The sequence below is a fragment of the Cydia pomonella genome, chromosome 3, assembly GCF_033807575.1.
Source record: "Cydia pomonella isolate Wapato2018A chromosome 3, ilCydPomo1, whole genome shotgun sequence".
Classification (NCBI taxonomy): Eukaryota; Metazoa; Arthropoda; class Insecta; order Lepidoptera; family Tortricidae; genus Cydia; species Cydia pomonella.
The window spans coordinates 31,726,024-31,738,820 of record NC_084705.1 but is presented as its reverse complement, the minus strand read 5'-3'; the positions used below and the strand labels follow the sequence as shown (position 1 = coordinate 31,738,820).

At 39.1% G+C, this 12,797-nt stretch overlaps 1 protein-coding gene across 6 annotated transcripts in view; it reads left to right on the top strand.

Moving 5' to 3' along the window:
* LOC133516567 (protein madd-4) overlaps positions 1–12,797 on the top strand; it is a 651,682-nt gene that overhangs the window by 458,633 nt on the left and 180,252 nt on the right. The gene's annotated exons all lie outside the window — the stretch shown is intronic.

Sequence of the window (12,797 nt, the reverse complement as noted above, 5' to 3'; positions counted from 1 at the left end):
TCTCACTATACTAATACCCGTACTATGAGTCACTGACAGTGTCAAAACTGATATATACGCTACCGAGAACGTAATTTACTTTCTATACATCTCGCTCGCACTTATATGCGAGTACGAGCGAGATGCATAGAAAGTAAGTTACGTTCTCGATAGCGTTTATGTCAGTGCCGAACTGGTGGTAGCCAAATAGGTATGTACTATTAAAACAATATATCAGTTGATAATTATACTAATCCAAGTAGTTCACACATTTGGACTTGCTTTAAAAATATGCAAGAGTTCAACTAGAAAATATCCTGTACTTACGGTCTGATTCAAGTTTTGACTACTACATATATAGTCCTATTAATATCATTAGAAACAAAACAATGAAGCGCATCGCGCTGAACGTACGGTAATGTATTAATATCACAGCTAGAACCTATTTCAAATATTAATAACTTTGCAACACTTACAACTTGTATCCCCAATCCCTGCCTCATAGTTTGTCAAGTTCACTTACTCGTTCCAGTAGTTTGCCAACTTTACACGTGTCACGCGGTTTGCCGCATAACATGCTTAAGCACTTTCTGGAAATTTTGTGATGTGCCCCTAAAATAATTGGTGTAGCCCTAAGATAATAGGAGAGGATTTGTGAACTATTTGGCCTTCGTGTATATTTTATTTTTATTTTTGGACTTAATGCCTTAAGGCAATCTCTACTGGTCAACGAAAGGGTTCTTTTAAAATGAATAAATATGTAACGAAGACATTTAGCTCTATAATTATGCTATATTGATATTTTTACCCATATACCATTTAAGTAAGTACTTATACAAATATTATAAAATAAAATATTATTTAACAAAAGTTATAGTTTGTTACAATTTGTTGTATAACATGGTAATTTTTTTTTATACTACGTCGGTGGCAAACAAGCATACGGCCTGCCTGATGGTAAGCAGTATCCGTAGCCTATGTATGCCTGCAACTCCAGAGGATTTACATGCGCGTTGCCGACCCTAACCCCCTCCCACCCTAGTTGAGCTCTGGCAACCTTACTCACCGGTAGGAACACAACACTATGAGTAGGGTCTAGTGTTATTTGGCTGCGATTTTCTGTAAGGTGGAGGTACTTCCACAGTTGGGCTCTGCTCTAGATCTGGAATGACATCCGCTGTGCTGTGCCCTACCACACAGAGCGAGATGACATTCACAATGCCCATACCTCTCTTGTGGACGTAGTTTAAGGACATACCCGGGTCCTTGGTAAAAATTTATAACTTTTGTTACAATTTGGGATAAAGTTATAAAAACAATGGTTATGCAACATCTATACGGTGTTATATAACATGTTATGCATTTTTACCAGTGTGAGAGCATTTAAAACACCTAATAAGTTGTAAAAAAAAATTTAATGAAGTGTAAGTGGATCTTATCATGTTTTATACATGATAAGATCCACTTACACTTCATTAAATTATACAACACTATAATAACACCAACGTGGGAGCACCATTGAAGAGCTCATGTTATACAATGTTTTCTGTCTTCGTTTGCTTAGTTTACAGATTAATTCTAGAACCTGTTAACTAATCTCACCATTGGTGGCCTGTTTTCAAACGTACCTGCATGCTCGTCCAAGATTTTTGTCAAACTTAGAAGCCAGTATACTCGCCAGTCCAAATAATGCCTAATCTTATTTTCAGTGCTAAGTATTCGGCATTACAAAGCAGTAGTCAACTCAACTTTCGTCATTGGCGTCACGTGCAACTGCGGATGTTTCACCGATGCCGTGATATTGATAATTTTTCAGCCATTGTATCAACAAACGTCCGCCGGACGGAACCCGTGGCTCCGGGCGTCCTGTACACCCTTGGCAACGGTCCATCCTAAGAGAGCTACGAGCGGTCGGGTTGAACTGGAGCGAGGTCAGAAGGCGAGCTGAAGATAGGAAGGCGAGGCGCGAGCTTGTGAAGGCCCTTTGTACCTCTGGGGTGCTTTAGGACAACAACAACAACAACATTGTATCAACATTTTAAGACAGTAATCAATTAATCTCAAGTTGACTTTCACCAATAGGGACCGTGCGCGTTGGAAGGTCTGCCATCTAGTGGGCCTGAATTGGAAACATAAACATGTACATTGACACTTCACACCAAAACAAGTGCTGCCATCTACCGATCTAGTATCTTTTCTTGTGCATAGTAGGTTCTGCCATCTTGTGGGCTACATTGGAAGCATAATCTTCACATATACACCTCGCGCCAAAAATCTAACGACTCCTTTGCTGCCCCCCTACAGTTTATGCACGCTCCCTATAGCTGGCCAATGTAAACAGTACTCAATCTCATCCATTGGCGTCATGTGCAGCTCCAGATTTTTCACCGATACCGAAATATTGATAATTTTTCAGCCATTGTATCAACATTGTAAGACAGTAATCTAGTAATCGCTCCAGTAGTCAAGTTGACTTGTACCAATAGCTGGCCAATGTAAACAGTACCCAATCTCAGCCATTGCCGTCACGTGCGGTGCAGATTTTTCGCCGATGCCGAGATATTGATAATTTTCCAGCCATTGTATCAACATTGTCAGCCAGTAATCGCTCCAGCAGTCAAGTTGACTTGTACCAACAGCTGGCCAATGCAAACAGTACCCAATCTCAGCCATTGCCGTCACGTGCGGTGCAGATTTTTCGCCGATGCCGAGATATTGATAATTTCCCTGACCGCTTTGTGGCCGATAAGCTCCCGTATGGAGCTCCGTTCAATATACTGGGACGTACATTTTTGCTTTTAAAGATATATTTTCTCTTTAAGAATTTGAACAAATATTCATAAGAGAAAAAGGAGTCAGATTCAGATTTCGTGAAATACAACAACAAAATTGATATTTTTATCTGTTGATACGACCTTGACGATCGCTCATGCTGATTGGTGCATGCGAAATGAAATGAAAGTTATGCATGAGATGTACGCCTATCACAAAGACGATTGTCAAGATCATGTTAAAACCAGTTCAAAACTGTAATAAGTTCTTGAATCGGGCTCAAGGATAGCTTTCGGACCCGGACCCGGACCCGGGTACGTCCTTAAACTACGGCCAAAAGAGAGGTATGGGCATTGTGAATGTCATCTCGCTTTGTGTGGTAGGGCACAGCACAGCGGATATCCTTCCAGATCTAGAGCAGAGGAAATACCAGGATTTTCATTTGTGCATGGAGTTCGACCACGCTAAGTTTTCATGCCAAGTGTTACGCCAAGTATGCATTGTCACTGCAACAACACCTTGTCCTGCAGTTGCGATCAGCGTGATCGTTGAACGTTAAGCCTGACCAGTAATATATGATCAGTTGATCACGCGCCATATTGCGGAATTTCATTGGAACTAAATTTTTCATACATAAAGAAATAACTAATTCAAAATTCAAATTCAAATTTCGCACAGCCTATAAGTATCGCCATACAGCGGGCAAATACGGCCAGCCTTCTAGGCACCTTGCCCATGCGATTTGGGCCAATTTTTGTATCTTTGCAAAAGTGTCCAGCTGTTGCCTATAAATAATAGTTCCAAATATCTCCAGAGTAGCGTTAGAGTAGCTAAGAACCTAGGAGTTATTGTCAGAGTGAAGTGCGCTATGTTTTTTTTTTTTATTTTTTTTTATTTTTTTCAAATATTCTAGGTATTGTAGCGCCACCTATTTAAGGTTTTTTGACGGACACTTTTTGATGCATGGAGATTGTATTCCCCTTCCATACACAAAAGCTCAGACGCCACGTCATCGAAGTGTCAAAGCTGTAATTGAACTTTATGTATGTGCATGTAGGTTTATGTTGCTCTGTGATCTCTGACGGATTAATCCGTTTTTGGCGTCGGACTAACGGTGCGAATATATCCGTCCTTGGCGTCAAAAATAATCATGCCTACTCCGGTTTGAGAGTTTGGCGTTTAATAATTGCGAGGAAAAGTGAAACTTACTTTAAGCAGATGTATATAAAATAATAACATAATACAGTACCCTTATGTGATTTTTTTTAAATATAATTATTTTTTTGCAATAAAATGAACTGAATTTTTATCACCATTCGATGTGATTTCAATTATCGTCAGAATGATTTAAGTAAATGTCAGATATCGTATATTGAGGGCCACTTACGCGTTCCAGGGTTAGTCAATTAACTCGGAGTTCAACTGTACTTTACATCTATAAACGGTTTATTCCAAATTAGTTGGCTAACCCTGAAAGGCACAAGTAGCCCTCACAGAGGATAAAATACAAAGGTTTGCAAAATGATGATTTTATAAAAAATAGAACCTATATATTTTAATTTGGGTTAGTAAAATATGCTTTCCCATTTCGCGTGTATATTAATTAAATACCAAATACAGAACATCATCCTTCCGCCAAAAATACCTTTACGTAAAACAAAACTCGATCCTATCCATCTCGATTAGAGTGAATTACCGGGAAACACCGAAAGTACATAAATCCATCGTTAATCTAATATACATGACGGTTATTGATGTCATATTGACGATGTTTGAGAGTGATGGCAGATTTTATACAGCTGAAGTTAATACAATATACAAAAGAAAACATAATAAGCAAAATGTTTAAATATTAAAAGCCAAACACGTAGGTACCACTACTTGTGATTAAATTATATATCGACTTGAGTATCGATAGCAAGCAAATTCTAAATAATTGTAACAAATTAATACTGAAAACGCCTAGACAGCAACTACGTAAAATAGTAGCACTAATTACAGGACACAACACACTAAACAAACACCTACACAATATGGGTAAAACAGACAGCCCCATGTGCAGAGCGTGTTTGGAAGAAGAGGAAAAAACAAAACACATTCTCCCAGACTGCAAACAGGTAGAAGTATACAGGAGCAAATACCTAGGGACTCCGTGCACACTAAAGGAGGCAGTTAGCAACCTGAAAGCCTTGCTAGGCTTCGTGGAGGAGGGGTGGTTAGAGTAGTGCTACCTCGATTTCACGCAAAATAGACACAATGGTTGTCGATTTGCGGAAAATGCCCAGAAGCACTAACTAACTAACAAATTAATAATAAATCAGAGTTACAAAAAACCAAACTGAAGGTTTGCCAAAACGCAATGGAGCGAAACATGCTTGGGGTGAAAAGGATTGACAGGATCCGAAACCCTACGTCGCACTCCAAACCAGGAATTGTCGACATTGGGGTCAGAACCACCAGGCTAAAGTGGGACTGGGTTGGCCATGTACGTATGCACCAACAGAGGTGAGCCAAACTGGCCACGGAGTGGGTGCCACAACATAAACGCCGGAGTGCTCGGAGGAAATGGCGGGACGACCTGAACTCATATCTCAACAACTGGACGTCTAGAGGGGAGGCCTCCCAGTAGTTGGACACTAAATAGGCTATTTAAAACCAAAAGTGACTCAACCTTGAAGTATACGTTATGATTGAGAGCGTTAGTCCTTTCATTATTATTTATGGATACATGAACAATATTACAATTACTATCTTACGGATGCCAAACATGGACTTTCACGACTAAAATAAAAAACAAAATTTCCTCATATCAACATGCTATAGAACGGAACATGCTAAAGCTAAGAAAGATCCAGAAAGATGTTGATGCAACAAGCCATGCACCTAAAATGGCAGTGGTCTGGCCACATATCTAGATATAATGACTAAAGATGAACCATACAAACAACAAAATGGAAGGGTCCAGAAGGGAAAAGAACAAGGAGAAGACCTTATAAAAGGTGGGCTGATGATGTCACCAAAATAGCTGGAAAGGATTGGATGGAGAAAGCTAAAGATGTGCAGTGCAAGAGAGAAGTGGAAGGGAATCGAGGAGGTTTTTACCCTAACGGGATCAATGTAATAAAATAATAAGTAGCTAACTAACTAATATATACATACATAAATAATAAGATTTTGTTTATTAAATCACTAACAAACAAACAACACATTTGAAATGTAAAATTACATTTTTTTTTGTATAGGACATTATTACACAAATTGACTAAGTCCCACAGTAAGCTCAATAAGGCTTGTGTTGAGGGTACTTAGACAACGATATATTTAATATATAAATATTTATAAATACTTAAATAAATAGAAAACACCCATGACTCAGGAACAAATATCCATGCTCATCACACAAATAAATGCCCTTACCAGGATTTGAACCCGGGACCATCAGCTTCGTAGGCAGGGTCACCACCCACTAGGCCAAACCGATCGTCAAATAAAACACTGAATAAATAAGCTTTAATAATAATAATCTTACGGATACGTTATGAATAAATAGCAATACGGTTTGAACGAAATTTTAAACACAAACGAAAACTAATATTATTATGTATATAGATATTTTTTTTAAACGTGATAAAAGTCTGCTCTCATACAAGTTCCGTATGAGCCCTAATATCTACTAAAAGTCTGGCATATTCCCATTAAACTATTATTATTACGTAGGTATAGAACCGGAGAAACAGTATTTTGCGCCATGTGTTATTGTTGGTCCACAGCAAACTACGGAAGCCGAGCGTGAATCTTGCGACCTAAACGCGTAAGCGCTATGAATTTCACGGCGCTTACTATGTTTTGGTTGCGTGGTACTGATTGCGATTGCGATATAGATCAATGCTTATTCCTCGTATCATCGGCATGTCATTCAAAGAAATTAGAATTAAACCCAATCCGGAAAGAAGCCTCTCATAATCATCCCAGCTTCGCTAATGAGCTTCCTAATTACTACCTGTGTAGGTTGTAGGTACAAGTGTAAGGAGCATAAAGCCTATTCGCATAAATAACCTTTCTTTATTCAGAATGAAGAACTTTCGATCCTGACCGCCAGCATGGGTTGCGTTCTCGCGCGCGACTTTATAAATCTGGCGCGACTTCAAGTATGGACTCGCGCGCGAGAACGCCATTCATGCCTAGAAGGTCTGATAGGAGAAAGTTTCCCACGAATTTTTATTCTACTCCGTTATCATTTTTGTGTGACAGTACAATAAAAAATCCCAAATCTTAAAAAAACGAATGTAGCAACTTTTAACAAAATAGCCCGTAAGCAGCTAAGTAAAAAAAAGAAACGTATATTTCTTACGCCAAAACACACAAAAGCAAATACCGAAGAAACACGCTCCCCTTTCATATAAATGACGCTAATGATGGATCACCGGTCGGGTTAGAAAATGACGCGAAAGGAATCATAAGAATGACGCATGGCTTTAACACCGCGATAAAAGATCATACACATTGGCGTGGCGGACGGCTGACTTTTTTGCGCACCAGAACCCCTAGTGTAAATTTATTCGATAGCGTGGCGTGACGTACGCCTTAGCGTTAAGTCTAATTTTGTATGGGATTTAGAAACAGCGCGCCAAGCGGTACGTTTTGGAAACTCAAAATCCCATACAAGATGGGACTTAACGCAAACGCGTACGTCACGTTTCGCTGTCGAATATATTTACACTAGGGGTACAGATAATTATAGAAGGTACAATCTCCATGTACCAAAAAGTGTCAGACAAAAAACCTTAAACAGATGGCGCTACAATACCTAGAATACTTAAAAAAAAAAAGAAATCATAGAGAGCGCACTTCACTCCGTCAATAACGCCTAGGTTCTTAGCTACTCTAGCGCTACTCTGGAGAGATTTGGAACTATTATTTATAGCTGACAGCTGGACACTTTTGCAACAATTCTATCATAAGAGATTTCTCTCCTCTTAAATACACACTCCATATTTCGAAGTATGGAGTCTATAAGACCATCCTTCTCTACCGTCCATATTTCATAGGTCGTGTTGCAAAAGTGTCCAGCTGTCAGTTATAAATAATAGTTCCAAATCTCTCCAGAGTAGCGCTAGAGTAGCTAAGAACCTAGGCGTTATTGACGGAGTGAAGTGCGCTGTCTATGATTTGATTCTTTGTTCAAGTACTCTAGGTATTGTAGCGCCACCTATTTAAGGTTTTTTGATGACACTTTTTGGTATATGGAGATTTCTTTCCTTACCTCCACCTTCCATACTTCGAAACGTAAAAATGACATATCATTCATGTAATTCTTGCGCACAGTGTCAAGTATGAAAGTTAAGTTAAACTTAATCAATATCATATACATTGTAGCAGGGAACTTCAGACTTTATGAGCTGAGTCAGACTAATCTAGTACGTGACGCTGGCTATGTCTTTCGTACGTGTTAATATACAGTGTTTCAAAATAATGTGGCTTTCTAGAGAATAAATAAAAATCAAGATTTTGTAACAAACAGAGACATGTCAGTCGCTTCGCTTGACAGACAGATGAAGTGTGCGAAAGGGAAGCCATGACGTATATGAACAAGCCATAAGTGCAAAAGAGGCAGACTACATAGGAGAAAACGTAACCAATTTTGAGTTCGAAGGCGGCCGAGGCGGCCAAAATCATATTGCCGTATTTTTTAACGTGAAAAATATAAGCGAATCAAAAAGAACATTATACATTAAGTAATTCAGTGACGATGGTGTCATGTTGTGTGCCGGGTTGTAGTATTTCAGGGCCAAAAAACCAAGGAAAATACTCATTTCACAGGTAATTATGATATTCCTAGCGAAATTTTCGTAACGATATTTTATCAAATTAACAGCATAAAAAGTTTAAAAAACCAATTATAACAGTTCATTATAAGTTTTTCTTCAATTGTGTGTTAATATTTCATCATATTAGTCAATAATTTAGAATATTTTGTGTAAAAACCTAAACTGTTACTTTACGCTAGGGCTTGACAAAATGTTCATATGACTGTATCGATAACTTGTCGGTATATTAGTAGGTATGGAATTAGTTGTTCACAAGACATCATTAAGATATTACCTTTATAACCGACTTAAAATAATAACGATTGTTATAATACCTTTTTTGAACGTGTACATGTTTAGCGATAAATTTAAACTTCACTTTCCAACACAGTACTTACATTTTTAACCACTTTTCCAAGGCTTTGCCACCAACACAAGGAAACACAAGACAGCGTATACTTGTACACAGCGTATACACATCCAACCCAAGTTGTCAGCAGGAAAAGGCGCAAAATTCAAATTTTCTTTGGTAAGTTAACTCTTTGCGAACACATTTTCAAACAACTTCAACTTTATCATTTTCAACTTTTTCAAACACATTTGAAAAAGTAGTCGATAAAGCAGTTAAACATCGATAGATTATTAATATGTTGTAGCATGACATCACTATTTTTGTCCGCACATAGTCAATTTACGCACACACTTGCATTTCATTTTTGGTCACACTTTCCAAGTTTGACAGTCGTTCTATACTATCCTATTTCTATGGTAACAAACGAGTTTGATGACAATATGTTGCATTATTCATAGTTTTTTTTTAATTGACTGATTTCGTAGATGTCTCTTTTTCTTTCTCGTTTATTTATTGCTGTCGCTGCTACATAAAATTTGTTTCCACTTTGTGAGATTATAAGCCATGATGTTGACTGCATGGTGCAGACTGCCGCCAGTCGACCTCTTTATAGTGTTCGGTCATCTCATACGTGCCCCACTCCGAGCCATTTCTCACCTTTAATTTATAATAATATGTTTCTCCACATCATGCATTGAAGACCGCGTACAGTCATGTCCGGAGAATCTAAGGGCTCGCTCATGACATTTTGTGGAGAGCCGAGTGTACGGCCGAGTGTCAATGCTGCTCTCCCTTTGAATTATCTTTGAATGTAGAGGTTTTTTTTTTAATACTACGTCGGTGGCAAACAAGCATACGGCCCGCCTGATGGTAAGCAGTCTCCGTAGCCTATGTACGCCTGCAACTCCAGAGGAGTTACATGCACGTTGCCCACCTTATACCCACCCTCCCCTCGTTGAGCTCTGGCAACCTTACTCACCGGCAGGAACACAACACTATGAGTAGGGTCTAGTGTTATTTGGCTGCTGTTTTCTGTAAGGTGGAGGTACTTCCCCAGTCGGGCTCTGCTCTAGATCTGGTATGACATCCACTGGCTGTGCCCTACCACACAAAGCGAGATGACATTCACAATGCCCATACCTCTCTTTTGGAGGTAGTTTAAGGACGTACCCGGGTCCGGTTGGTTCTTCTAGCTGTCCCAGGTACCCAATTATATGTAAGTTAAGGTGCATGCATAAGAAAAGCATATTTAAAGCCAGGAACAAATTTCGTTTGTCACTGAAAACTCAATCAATCAATTGAAAACTACTCGAGTTACATTATGTATTGTTTTTTTTCAAAATATTGGGTAAAAGGAATCGGTCTAGGTCATATTTCGATTAGTCCCTTTTCTTTATATGATATGGGTCCGAACCGACTGAAGTTTAGTCCTTTTGTATTTTTTTAAAAACATTTTCTTCAGCTCCAAATATACAGCACAAACAAATGGAAATTTGAATAATTTTCTTGTTTGACGTTCATCATTATTATTATTATTATTGTAGTTTGTGGGCCTTTGAATGCCACGTCGACCAGGCATTGGTCTATTGTGACAGCCCTTTAAAGTTCATTACTGATGCCCGTTGAATCCAGGAAATTCCAGATTCTTTGGGCCGTAATGTTCTGTACCTCATAGGGTTGCAATACGTGCCGCCCTAGGTGGGTACTTCTTTTTGACATTAGTGGTCCACAGGAGTAGAGAATGTGCATTGCAGTCTCCTCTGACTCATGGCAGAACCTGCATGTCGCGTCTTGTTTCTTTCCGATTTGAAACGTTCATCATTCTCTCCGTCCGTATGTCCCGTTTGACATCATTGATCATGTAGGCCCACCAGTAATTTGCAGAGCTTTATGATACGTACGCCCACTAATATCCACGTACAAACTATCGTCTATCATACGTATCATAACCTGTCGGTTGTTGCTGTTTGAATTTCTTAAAGTCGAGTTAGTGATTTATGTAATGGTGCAGGGAAAACCAGGGTTGGTACATGGCAAAGACTAATCTTATACCTTTAAACGAACAATTCTTGTATATAAATATATATATATATATATATATATATATATATATATATATATATATATATATATATATATATATATATATATTTCTGTGATCTCGGAAACGGCTCTAACGATTTCGCTGAAATTTGGTATATGGGGGTTTTTGGGGGTACACAACCGATCTAGATGTTTGGGAAAACGCGTGTTTTCGAGTTTTCATGCGTTTTTCTTTCGACGCAGAATATGGTCGCTAATTTCGTGTTGCCGGTCACTGTCCGACTGGTCCAGCGGGTTAAGACGCGGACTTCTAAACGAGTGTTACGGGTTCGAATCTCGCCCGGTGACTAACTTTTGTTTTTTTTTTTTTATATGTTCAAGTTTATATGTAATTTTTTAATTTTTATTGTTTTAGACAAGTTTAATTTAGTAAAAAATGTAGTTACGATTATCACCTATACACCACCATATTACAATAAATAGTTATAACCGAGCAAAGCTCGGTCGCCCAGGTACTAAATAGTAAAACAAGTAACATACTCGGGATGTCCATAAACTACGTTCAAAGGAGAAGTATGGGCACTGTGAATGTCATTTCGCTTTATGTGGCAACGCGCATATAACACCTCTGGAATTTCAGGCGTCCATAGGCTGCGGTGACCGCTTACTCTATTGTCAAGGCGTATTCTGATATTTTTGAGAACCTCGGTGGCTCGGATATATCTGATGGCGACTGTACGATTCGGGGTTTAAGCCCGCGACTCAATAAGGCTTGTGTTGAGGGTACATAGACAACGATATATATAATATATGAATATTTATAAATACTTAAATACACAGAAAACACCCATGACTCAGGAACAAATAACCATGCTCATCACACGAATAAATGCCCTTACCAGGATTTGAACCCGGGACCATCAGCTTCGTAGGCAGGGTCACTAGGCCATACCGGTCTTCAAAATAAATAAAGAAAAAATTAATAGTTTAAAAAACACTAGAAAAACACGCTTATGATACGATATTCCATCATGGAATGCCAGTGCCTATCTTCCGGCTTCATCATCAGACCTTGAAACCTAATCGTAGTCAAAGTTAATTACAAGACTTTTCTAACAAATCCAAACACAGCTATGATACGATGATTCATCATGAAGTTCCAGTTCATATCTGCTGGCACCATCATCAGATCAATTCAACAGTACCATATTATTGTATTGTTATGAGAACTACATACTTACTTACTCCGTTGGCTCAGCGACCCAAAATGAGACTTGGCCTCCGACACAAGACAGCGCCAGTTTTCTCGGTCCTGTGCGACCTCTCGCCAATTGTCGCCTCGAAGCTCGCGCAGATCCGCCTCCACCATGTCGCTCCAGCGATACCTAGGGCGTCCGATAGGACGTCCTCCTGCTAGGCGACCCAGGTACGCTCTTTTTACGTTCCGATCTTCGTCCATTCTCTCAACGTGGCCCAACCAACGGAGTCTGTGGGCTTTACTTTCTCCCATGATGTTAGGTTCAGCCACTAGGTCTTCAATCTCACAACTACATACAGCTGCCAATTTTCATGACGCTACGATCCTTGGAAGATGGTTAAATTAGTTACCTTAGATTCCATTACATAGTTAGCTACATACAGGTCAACTTAATAAAAGCGCGTTAAAAAGAGGAAAAAATATGGTTTTCGTTCCGAAGTGCCTACCGCGCGCTTAGTGTCTCCGGAAGCATATTTTTCTTTTACTCGAATTAAGCCGTAATTAGAGTGACAAAGAAATATGCCCGCAATTTGCAAGTTTCGGTGTCCGCGGTAGGCCCTCTGATTCAGCTTCCCGTCGCCTCAAA